General features: G+C 43.6%; 1 long non-coding RNA gene across 1 annotated transcript; it reads left to right on the top strand.

Annotated features, from left to right (window-relative positions):
• Positions 1–849: 849 nt before the first annotated feature.
• Positions 850–11547, top strand: LOC124258677. Its single transcript, XR_006893646.1, has 3 exons — positions 850–886; positions 8903–8905; positions 11455–11547. It is a non-coding gene; the product is annotated as an uncharacterized LOC124258677 (long non-coding RNA).
• The last annotated feature ends 212 nt before the right edge of the window (positions 11548–11759 follow it).

Here is an 11759-nt window from a genome sequence, read left to right as displayed (position 1 = left end):
TCCTTTCCCTCGTAGCAAGTTTGAGAATCATAGGTAAGTTTTTCAATATTACCTTTGCAGCGTTTGTAACGTTTTGTAGTTTTGTAAAATTCTTTAACATCTACTTCTGCTGCTTCGTAGATTTCATCAAATCTTTTTTTAGCTAACTGGTGTTTTGCATGGCGATGTTTCTTACGAAATAGCCGTTTACTTTCTTTATATTTTGCATAGGCAGCATCGTTTTTATCTCTAACTTTACCATTTGCAACCCACTGACGGCGACAATTTCGCATTTCTTTATGCAGATTATTAAGACCATCTTTCTTCCAGTAAGGTTTAAGAAATGGCCTAAAGCGTGTGGATGGAATACTTCCGGCAGCAGAAGCATGTAAGGAGCCTGTGATATAATCACAATAGTATTCGATGAAGTCTACATTGTTATCAAAGTGAGCATTGTTAATTTCAGTTCCACGAAAGTAGTTTTCTGTTTCATATCGATATAACATTAGGTCAGTTTCACTTGCTTTAGTCCAGTTTAAGTTCTCTCCATGATAGTACCCAACATGTACAGGAAGAAGTATACAGACAAGTATTGGTAGGTGATCTGAGATGTTATATGGGATGCCAGTGTCAATGACATATCCAGTTACACTGCTTAGTGAATCAATGTCTACAAAGACATTTACTATGGAAAGTGTACCTTGACTCGTCAAGTGGAACCACAGAATAAAGGTGACGTTCGCTAAGCAGTCGTAAGAGGCACCTAGCCCTGGGTTTCATATTAATACCATGACTGATATCAGTATTAAAGTCTCCTAGGAGGTATGTTGGGTATTCTTGAGAGAGAATATCATAAAGTTCCATAACATAGTACAGTTCTTCATAGTACATACTGTCAAGGACATTTGTCGATGGCAGTCTAGTCCCAAGTATATACACATGGCTGGTACAGATGTGCAGTTTGATACACAGTACGTGGCGGCTGTGGTGGGTGTCAATAAGAGTAGCTTTACACCAGTCACCTTTCCGTACAAACATGGCTACACCTCCATAACCTCGTTGGTGCTGGTTAGAGTCACAACTGGATTTAGAATACACATTAAATTTGTCATGTAGTGTCTCCAGAGACTGTGAATTTTCCATGTCTAGCCAGTGCTCTGTAACAAGCACGACGTCACATATGTCGAGCTTATTGCACAGCTCAGACGTTCCATGTTTGATACCACGAATGTTCCATGTCGCTAGGTTAACGAGGGTCATCAGTGTACATCCATAGATGGTCAGACTTGCAAGATAAGGCATCATGGTTAATATTCACTCTCGCCTTGTTTATCATTAGAGTACCATGTATTCCGGGGAACCCATTCTCTGCAGTTCACGTTCTCTGGCCAGAATGTGTTGTCGTCCAATATTATCTTGGCACACTGTACAGGGACTGCAATACGGATGGTATAGGTCGGGTTAGAGCCTTCCCAATGTCGCAGGAGAATTATATTCGTAATGGTCACACCCCGTTCTTTGGCGTAGTCAACGATAGCATCTTTCACTATGTCAAAAGATTCGTCTGCTCTCACATATGACATGACGAGTCTCCTGTTTTTGTATTTAGCCACACCTGTGAAGGATCGTCTCCACTGATTGTTAAACCTCACAGACCTTGATTGCTGTTGTTTCTTAGATTGATTAGATGTATTGTCTTGGGTTAAGGTTGGCTTGTATCTCGTGCTGGAAGAGTCATCCGTGTCTGGCACGTGTTCGTGGGGTGGACTATCATCAAGAAGAAGTAAGCTGTCTTCTGAGCTTGGTGGTGGATGGATATCGTCGCAGACTGGGACTCTGCTGTACTGCACGGTGTGTTACATCATGGCTTGGAGTTGATTGGCCTTCAGCAATGACTGGCCTTGATGTGGTCTTACCATAGCTTGGGTTGTTAACTGCCTCTGAATAGAGCAGCTTATTTCTGGTATTCATACAGTCAATTTTGCCATCAATTGCACAAGTTGTTTTATTTATCCCATTTATTGCTGTGTTTAGAGTGTCTTTCATGTCCTTAATGTCAATATCTTTCCTTTCGAGTTCACTCTTTAATGTAGTGATTTCGGATTTCAATTTGTCTACATTGCCTTTGAGCTTCTGGACTTCACTGTGGTATATTTTGATTTCATCATTCTTGTGTTCAAGGACCCCTATCATATCCCGCATGTCGCTCTCATACTGAGACTTGAAATCTTGCAGGTTCTCAATTAAATCCATGAAGTTTTCACGCATATCTTCATGAAAACACATCAGTTTAGTGAACATACGAGCTAACGTGTCCCTATTATTCAAGCTATTGTCTGAGCTCTCTATATCAGTATAATCATCTGATCGAGTTTTCTGTTTACTCATGACTTCACTCTGTATCACATGAGCTGGCACAGATCCACGTATGTATCTATACAGCAGGTACACATCAGAAGCGTACTTTTCTGGAACAGTTTTCAGTTGTCCCGATTGCTTTACTCGTTTGATAAGCATCCCTTCAGGAAAATCTGCACATTTGTCTTTCGCAACATTGTACATTGATAGTCTGTTTGATAAGCAGCTTTTGTTGACATGTTTGTCTGTCTTCAAGGAGTTCAAAGTTCTCGCAGAGTGTCATGGTCAGGTGAATCAGAGATGTGTCGGTTCACCATGTTGTTCCTTCAGGTCTTTCTACAGGACAGCACATCCACATTTATCCAAGAATTCGCAATTATTGTCATTCAGATTCACAACAGTGCTGTAGTATGTATCGCACCTTGTTTGGGTGTCATCGCTCTTGGCTTTATGTGGTTACATAACCCTTTGATATAGGAGCTCCAGAAAACACGTCCGACCAGCTCGGCGTCCAGCTTGTATTGGTGCTAGGGGTGGTGATGTAGGCGTTGAATTGGTGCTAGGGGTGGTGAGGTAGGCGGTGAATTGGTACTAGGGGTGGTGATGTAGGCGTTGAATTGGTACTAGGGGTGGTGATGTAGGCGTTGAATTGGTGCTAGGGGTGGTGATGTAGGCGTTGAGATGATGCTGGGGGAGGTGAAGTAGACGTTGAATTGGTACTAGGGGTGGTGATGTAGGCGTTGAAGTTGGTGCTAGGGGTGGTGATGTAGGCGTTGAGTTGGTGCTAGGGGTGGTGATGTAGGCGTTGGTGCTAGGGGTGGTGCAAGGAAGTAGGCGTTGAGTTGGTGCTAGGGTGGTGATGTAGGCGTTGAATTAATGCAAGGGGTGGTGATGTAGGCGTTGAGTTGGTGCTAGGGGTGGTGATGTAGGCGTTGAGTTGGTGCTAGGGGGTGGTGATGTAGGCGTTGAGTTGAGTGCTAGGGGGTGGTGATGGTATGGGTTGAGTTGGTGCTAGGGGGTGATGTAGGCGTTGAGTTGGTGCTAGGGGTGGTGATGTAGGCGTTGAGTTGGTGCTAGGGGTGGTGATGTAGGCGTTGAGTTGGTGCTAGGGGGTGGTGATGTAGGCGTTGAGTTTAGTGCTAGGGGGTGGTGATTAGGCGTTGAGTGGTGCTAGGGTGGTGGTAGGCGTTGAGTTAGTGCTAGGTGGTGATGTAGGCGTTGAGTTGGTGCTAGGGGTGGTGATGTAGGCGTTGAGTTGGTGCTAGGTGGTGATGTAGGCGTTGAGTTGGTGCTAGGGGTTGATGTAGGCGTTGAGTTGGTGCTAGGGTGGTGGTAGGCGTTGAGTAGTGCTAGGGTGGTGATGAGGCGCTGAAGGGTGCAAGGCGGTGATGTAGGCGTTGGTTAAATGCCTAGGCGTGGTGATGTAGGTGGTGATGGTGTTAGTGCTAGGGGTGGTGATTGCGTTGGAGAGTTGGTAGGGGCTAGGGTGGTGATGATGTAGGCGTTGAGTTGGTGCTATGGTTGGTGGTGAGGTTAGGCATGGTGATGTAGGCGTTGAGTTGGTGCTAGGGGGTGGTGATGTAGGCGTTGAGTTGGTGCTAGGGTGGTGATGTAGGCGTTGAGTTGGTGCTAGGGTGGTGGGCGTTGAGATGAGAGTGTTGAGTTGGTGCTAGGGTGGTGAGGTAGGCGTTGAATTGGTGCTGGTGGTGACGTGTGGACGGTGAGTTGAGTTGATGCTGGTGTGTGTGTGGGGGGGTGGGGAGGAGGTGGACGTAGAGGTTGAGTTGGTGCTGTGGGGTGGTGATGTGGACGGTGAGTTGGTGCTGTGGGGTGGTGATGTGGACGGTGAGTTGGTGATGTGGGGTGGTGATGTGGACGGCGAGAGCTTTCTTCGAGCACACCCCTGTTTTGTCCGGACATATCGTCATCCATTTGTGTCAAGATCGTTTAGTTGAGGGTCAAAATCGGGTTTCAATCGACTTGCAGAAATAACAATAAAGAATTGGTAGGTGTCATGAGTGGTGGTCGATAGTCCAATCATCCATGATTATGTTTACATTAAGTTTTAATCGATTGCATGCGATGGTAGCGTAGCGATCGGCAAACCAGGCGGGTGGGGTACACCGAAGTGTCCGGCCTTGTCATAATGTATTGCAGTGTGAGGCATTTCGAGTCGGGGGTCTTCTCAAAGTTTTTATATTTTTTCAAAATCTTTAATCCTCGCAAAGACATGAGGGCCTGTCGAGTAACGTACATTGTTAAAGCTGGGATCAAACAACCTTCCTACAATTGTTAGCAGCTGCCGAGTGAAAATGACTGTACATAGTTATATTGTGCTGAGGGAAGCCCGCAAACTGTAAGATGAAATGACACTTTGATGACTGGGCTGAATGGGGCAAACAACAGTCCAGTTTTCCACGTTAAAGTAACAGGAATCCGAACAATCTACACGAAGTGGAAGTTAATCCATACAAAGCTAAACACAGCTACACGCTATGAATATTCAATTGACTCTTCATTTAAAAGTCGAATCAAGGGAAGGTGTGAATGTAGCATTCTTGACATATTCAGCACTCTTCACGCTAACGGCGTGATGCAAGGTACAAAAATGTCGCGTGTCGTCAGTCGACAGGCACCTACAATTTTATATATATTATAGCAGTTCTTTGATCTTGTCGTTGGGAGAGCGCGCGGCCTCAGTCACGCGGGACTTCATTCCCTGAATGGTATACGCATGTCCTCTGTGTTTGTGTGAGCATATTCCACGCTTGGCGTTTGTAAAAGACGATACCATGTAAATAAATCTCAGATAAGACTCATGAATGAACATAATCGCCTATAACCATGTTAATCTATCACCTTCAGGAATGCTAAACATTCCGGGGGTAGGTTGGGCCAAAAGTCCCCTTATTAAACAGGCTGTGACTTTCGAGAGGGCCTCTTCGCGCTCTTTAACGGTGTAATCTGCATTCTCCTGGACGTTAATCAGTTACTGTTGCCGGATTGAACTGTCGGTGTCTAATAACGTGGAAGTAAGATTCAATAAATGGATTAAAGTCCCGATAAAGTTCCTGTGATCAAAGACAGCAGCCCAAGGATACCAGCGGCAGTGAACAGGGGGGTGCGGGATGGGGGTTGGGGTTGGAGCAGGGTCTGTTATATCCATACCAATGTGTATTGTTCATGTTATAAATGCTTGAATAAATATGGGGAAGGAAACGACCCCCCAGTATAGGTGACTACAGGCAGGAGGGACCCTCGGCCTCTGCTGCAGCAAGATTAATATAGCGGCCAGATGTGGCACTCCAGGAACGATGCCGTCTTGGGAATTCAGGTGTATCTGGAGCTAGTTAGGCGTTTTCTTTACTTTCTATAACTGTCACCCTTTGTAAATTATAATATTTAAAGTCAGTCATAATACGTCTGCAATAAAAGTGAGACTTGTACATTCCGACACTTCATTTTATTTTATTGCGGGAAGGCATGAACACCGCTTCCGGGTAATGAGACACGCATAGTTTGGAGATTTCAACGTCATGAACATTTCTCAACCAGCCACCGTCTTTACTTAGATGAGATCTCTTCCACTGGTGTGACTGAGTATCGTTTTACGCCGCTTAGCAATATCACGACCGACAACAAAAATGAACTTTACACATTTTACCCATGTTGGGAATCAAAATTTACCTGATAGGTGATATTAATCACAAAACTGAGTAAGTGAGTTTAGTTTTACGCCGCTTTTAGCAATATTCAGCAATATCACGGTGGGGAACACCAGAACTGGGCTTCACACATTGTACCCATGTGGGTATTCGAACCTGGTTCTTCGATGTGACGAGCAAACGCTTTAACCACTAAGCTACCCCGCCGCCCCTAGGAAACATAAAAGAAGCACGGCAATCCTGCTAGTTAATGTGGCGCAATATTTAAAGAACAAGGTAGATTAGAGGGATATAGGTATATATCACGATATGGTTTCAATACGAGACACCGCTGTGACACCTGGGTCGCTGTCAGGTAAGGTGAGCGATTTAGGGGACCACGTGTGCTTCCCAATATTGATTCCGTCAAACTCACCAGTCAGGAAATATGGTGTGAATGGCGCGAGGATTTAGTCCTATCAACGTGTGAGACGATTTGTTTAATTGTGAAGAATGTTGCTTGGTATGGAACAGAACCAGATTCACAATACACCTGTCACCTTACGCCCAAGGTAGCGTCTGTTAAATAACACCGACAAATTATTAATAACTCAAGCGTAGTGATGTAGTTTCTATGAAGCCCTTATGGCTTGGTGGTTTGAAGTAGACATACAATAAATGTCATGACAAGTGTCAAAGTGCCCCCCAGGGTGTCATATTATTGTGTCAGTGTGTCGATAACCTGTTTCAAATATGTACCACCAATGCGTGGGAGAAAATGTGTCAACGTGTCCCTTAAACACGTCACATCCTACGTGTTAATGTGTCCCCAAACATGTCACATGCCATGTGTCAATATGTCCCACACAGGTTACATGCCACGTGTCAATATGTCCCACACAGGTTACATGTCATGTGTCAATATGTCCCACAAACAGGTTACATGCCATGTGTCAATATGTCCCCAAACACGTTACATGCCTGTGTCAATATGTCCCCAAACACGTCACATGCCATGTGTCAATATGTCCCCAAACAGGTTACATGCCTGTGTCAATATGTCCCCAAACACGTCACATGCCTGTGTCAATATGTCCCCAAACACGTCACATGCCATGTGTCAATATGTCCCCAAACAGGTTACATGCCATGTGTCAATATGTCCCACAAACATGTTACATGCCACGTGTCAATATGTCCCACACAGGTTACATGTCATGTGTCAATATGTCCCACAAACAGGTTACATGCCTGTGTCAATATGTCCCCAAACACGTCACATGCCTGTGTCAATATGTCCCCAAACACGTCACATGCCATGTGTCAATATGTCCCCAAACAGGTTACATGCCTGTGTCAATATGTCCCACAAAGGTTACATGCCACGTGTCAATATGTCCCACACAGGTTACATGCCACGTGTCAATATGTCCCACACAGGTTACATGTCATGTGTCAATATGTCCCACTAACATGTCACATGCCATGTGTCAATATGTCCCCAAACACGTCACATGCCATGTGTCAATATGTCCCACACAGGTTACATGTCATGTGTCAATATGTCCCACACAGGTTACATGTCATGTGTCAATATGTCCCACACAGGTTACATGTCATGTGTCAATATGTCCCACACAGGTTACATGCCACGTGTCAATATGTCCCACTAACATGTCACATGCCATGTGTCAATATGTCCCACACAGGTTACATGTCATGTGTCAATATGTCCCACTAACATGTTACATGTCATGTGTCAATGTGTCTTACAAACATGTTGTGTCAATTTATCTAAAAAACTTTACATCAACGTACCAGCCTGAGTTTTACATTATGGCCTGAAAGTATGAATGACCAGAAAACGTGTTAAAGGGCATGTGTCCACATGACTCCAAATCAGGTACATACTGTTTGTCAGTGTGTCCCCAAATCAGGAAGACGTCAAGTCAAGGTGACCCCTCAACCTGTTACTTGACTATATATTAATCATGCATGTTTTGACATGGAATATACGTCAGTTCCTTCACACGAGTCCCAATGTGATCTTCCTACACGCAGATGGTTGTATGTTTGTTCTCCATGACTATATAGCAAATACAGCCAGCCAAAAGCGACATATCAGTCTCCAACACCCACAAAATAATTTAGAAAAAGTCTAAAATGAAAGTCTGGAGTCTGGACCATACAATCCAGTGATTTACAACTTGAGCATCGATAGAAGCTAATCCCACTTGTCGCCTTTCAAATAAATCTTGGGTTACTGAAGATCAATTCTAACACGGATCTTCATGGGGGAGACAAGCATGGGTTGCTGAAGACCAATTCTATCACGGATCTTCATGGGGAGACAAGCATGGGTTGCTGAAGACCAATTCTATCACGGATCTTCATGGGGAGACAAGCATGGGTTGCTGAAGATCCATTCTAACACGGATCTGCACGGTCTTCCTAGGTTTCATAGTTGTAAAACATGTGTTCTTATAAATACACTGTAAGATCAATAAGCAATTGCGACCTAACTATTTGCATAAAGGTAAACAATCTCTGCTTAAAGCAGAGTCCATCATATCCAACTATACAAGAAACATATGTCCACGTGCACGGTACACGCGACACCTGTTAATCAGCACCCGGCACGAAGACATGTTACCTGTATGTTATTTCTTACATGGGTGTAGGTATAAATGTCTCATGACACGTTGTCGAGGAGAGTTATAATTAATGTTTACTGTCTCCCTTCTTTATACAAGAGTAGCACCCGTACATTAAAAGTCGAATACGTAGCATTCCTGCCGTAAAGTCTAGTATATCGCTTTGTGTAGGTACGGTACTTTTAATCTTTTAAAAGTTTCATCAGCATTCCGCGACTGAAGTGTAGCAATTATAAACAAACAACATTTTTTCAATTTGAAAGGCAGCTGGTCATGTTTAAATGAGCTGATATTGTTGAGATGTCGTTTTTGACAACTATGTCGCGACGTGTTATGCTGTCTCAGACGGATCAATGGTTGAGCCAATCTGCAGCGATCCCCACATGGCACAAGTGATATTAAACTCGCGTCGCTTTAATAATTCCCTTTAAAGATTTACGCTTGCATCCACACCTACTCCCAGGCGGGCTTTATTATCGCTGGAAATCTACTCCTTTTAAACGCTTACCACGCGTAACTTGCACCATTCACGGCTATTTATATACATACGACGATTATAAATAGAATTTTTTACTTTGATGCTCCGTGCCTGTGACGTCACGTCAAAATAAAAACATTCCTCGTGGAAACAAATGTCCACAGTATGTGTTATCGTCGATTGGCATATATACGTTGAATTGGGTGTCCTGGCATGGCGTGTTGACTTTGTAGGTGTGAATTGTAGCCCGTCTATATCCGGCAAATTCAAGCAATTCTAGCCATTAACAAAAGCAATTTTATCATGTCTAAGCACCCGCTATAAGGCATCCTTCGTTATAGCGTGTCTGGGTTTTTGCTGGGCCGTAAAGTGGCTAAATGGCTGGTGACAGGATGTAGGACACCTGTCGGGTCAAGGTCGTGGACAGAGGTCAGGGGTCAATACCGACATCCGTACTCCTTAATATACATACTCATATTTAAATCGCATAGACATTTATTTGAATAAATAGGCTTTGCGTTGGTGGGAAGATGAATAAAACCCCGCCAATCCGAAAACCCCACCTTTCCGCCGCTCATTGTTGGATGAAGATACGTGAAACAGGGTTTAACGTCGAGTACAGTGTTAAGGACATATGCATACGTACGCGCGTGCGTGTGCATGTGCATGTGCGTGTGCTTGTGCTTGCTTGTACCGATCCGGACAGATGTCGGCTGTATACTGCTACCGATAGTGCCAAGTGAGTTTAAAATGGATACCACTCAGTTAAAACATACAGTTCCCGCGTCGACCGGTCCTGTTTAAATCCCTTTCGTAACAGTCGACAGGCAGGAAAACAATAAGTAGCATCTCTTAACATCTTCTCGTACTCATGTGAGTGAGTGAGTGAGTTTAGTTTTACGCCGCACGCAGCAATATTCCAGCTGTATGTCGGCGGTCTGTAAATAATCGAGTCTCTCGTACTCATGTACTGAAACGTGTACTGATGTACTTATTTGACTGAAAAATGAATTTTAATTAAGAACGAAATAGCAAAGTGAGTGAGTGAGTGAGTGTATGTCGGCGGTCTGTAAATAATCGAGTCTCTCGTACTCATGTACTGAAACGTGTACTGATGTACTTATTTGACTGAAAAATGAATTTTAATTAAGAACGAAATAGCAAAGTGAGTGAGTGAGTGAGTGAGTGAGTTGAGTTTTACGCCACACTCAGCAATATTCTAGCTATATGGCGGCGGTCTGGAAATAATCGGATCTGGACCAGACAATCCAGTAATCAACAGCATGAACATCGATCTACGCAATTGGAAATTTCAAAGTATGATATTAGTTTATTCATAATCAATGCATTCAATGCAGTCGGAATTGTGCAAGTGGTTCTGTTTCAAGCAGGGACTTCATAGGACCATGGGCCGCAAAAAACAGGGTTACAATTTGTATTCATTAACCGATAATTGTCGCAAGAGGCGACTAACAGGATTGGCGGTGAGCCTCGCTGTGTTGATGATTGTCATTTGATCCCAGTTGAGTATATCTACATGCTTGTGTTTGTAATCACTGAATTATCTGGTCTAAACTCATGTAGCTGTTATACTGCAGAGTGCGACGTCAGACAAACATATCATATGACTGTGGCAAGTCCTTTGTTTATCATTATTATCGTGGCTGTTGGGCAGTTTATATCTTGGTAGTTCAGTCGTGGTCCATGTCGTTTACTGGGTTGCTGCTTACTGTTATGGAAAACTAGGTTAAAATAGTCTTCACAATTGTCGACGTGTTGCCATGACAACAAAATTAAGATGTCGTACTGGTCACGTTTGGATCATCCCGAGAAACATGTTGCCTTCGACAATGACGTGAATGTTTTAAAAGAAATTGTGCCCAAGCGTTTTTCTTCCGTGCAACGAACGCGGAGGTTCTGTCGGTAGCTCAGTGCCGAGTGTTCCCTAAACACAGCTTCAGAACACAGTAATTACCATATGATAAACACATCTTGATGCGAAAAACTAATTTCAATGAAAAAATAAAACCTACGGAGGTCAGTTGCAGCCTGAATTGGATATTGTTTAAGAAATAATTATTTTGAACCAAAATGGTTTGAAATAGTCGTGTAACAACTACAGTGTATATAGGTAGGTGACACTCTCCATACAGTTGGAACATTGCTGTGTGCGACACACACGTCAGTCATTCAAGGTATAATACCTTCAAGAAGGAGAGGTTCTCAATCTTATTTTTACGAATTAAGAACGCTTTTAGCACATTGCACAACTCGTTATTTGTATAACGAGATCGAATATTACAAAGACTGACTCAGGTATAATGGCGTCTTTCAGAAAGAGCAGTGTGCGAAATTTACGCTGGTCCTGTGGTCCCTGGCTAGTACAAATTCACCAGGACCACTAAATGAAATTTGCAGTGGTCCTGGACGCCAGTGGATTTTGAATCGATAGTCTTTGTATCGAAATCTATACGAATGTTATTTTGGACCAGTGAAGTACAGACAGGGCCACTAATTATTGTCCACTCACTGGTCCTGTTGTCAAGTAGGAAATTTTGAAAGGTTTCTTTCCCTGAAGAGTACACCGTCCACTAAATTGTGGATTGGATGTCCCATTAGAAAGTGCACCAGCACATCTGCTGCTGC

The sequence above is a fragment of the Haliotis rubra genome, unplaced genomic scaffold (assembly GCF_003918875.1).
Source record: "Haliotis rubra isolate DU_JTF1 unplaced genomic scaffold, ASM391887v1 Scf7, whole genome shotgun sequence".
Classification (NCBI taxonomy): domain Eukaryota; kingdom Metazoa; phylum Mollusca; class Gastropoda; order Lepetellida; family Haliotidae; genus Haliotis; species Haliotis rubra.
Note: the sequence above shows the minus strand (reverse complement) of the source record. Positions and strands in the feature narration are given on the sequence as shown.